The sequence below is a fragment of the Trachymyrmex cornetzi genome, unplaced genomic scaffold (assembly GCF_001594075.2).
Source record: "Trachymyrmex cornetzi isolate Tcor2-1 unplaced genomic scaffold, Tcor1.1 scaffold74, whole genome shotgun sequence".
NCBI classification, from domain to species: domain Eukaryota; kingdom Metazoa; phylum Arthropoda; class Insecta; order Hymenoptera; family Formicidae; genus Trachymyrmex; species Trachymyrmex cornetzi.
The window spans coordinates 3,919-4,179 of record NW_017300070.1 but is presented as its reverse complement, the minus strand read 5'-3'; positions in this window follow the sequence as shown (position 1 = coordinate 4,179).

Genomic DNA, 261 nt, shown 5'->3' with positions numbered 1-261 from the left:
ATAAGAACAGACGTATGCGTTTGAGTAAGACAGAATGATATATATTATATAATATAATGTAAAAACTAAATCAAAGATGTCACCACTATTATTGAATTTGGAATTAAAAAAGTCTGTACTATCGACCTTGATTATCTTCGACCGTCACTCCAGCATCCCCTTAAGAGCTACGGCTCAACTCCATCAAGGTCGATAATATAGATTTGCTGAAATTTACATCAGTACGCTTACGCCCTCTGGGAGCCATACAGCGCATTTCCA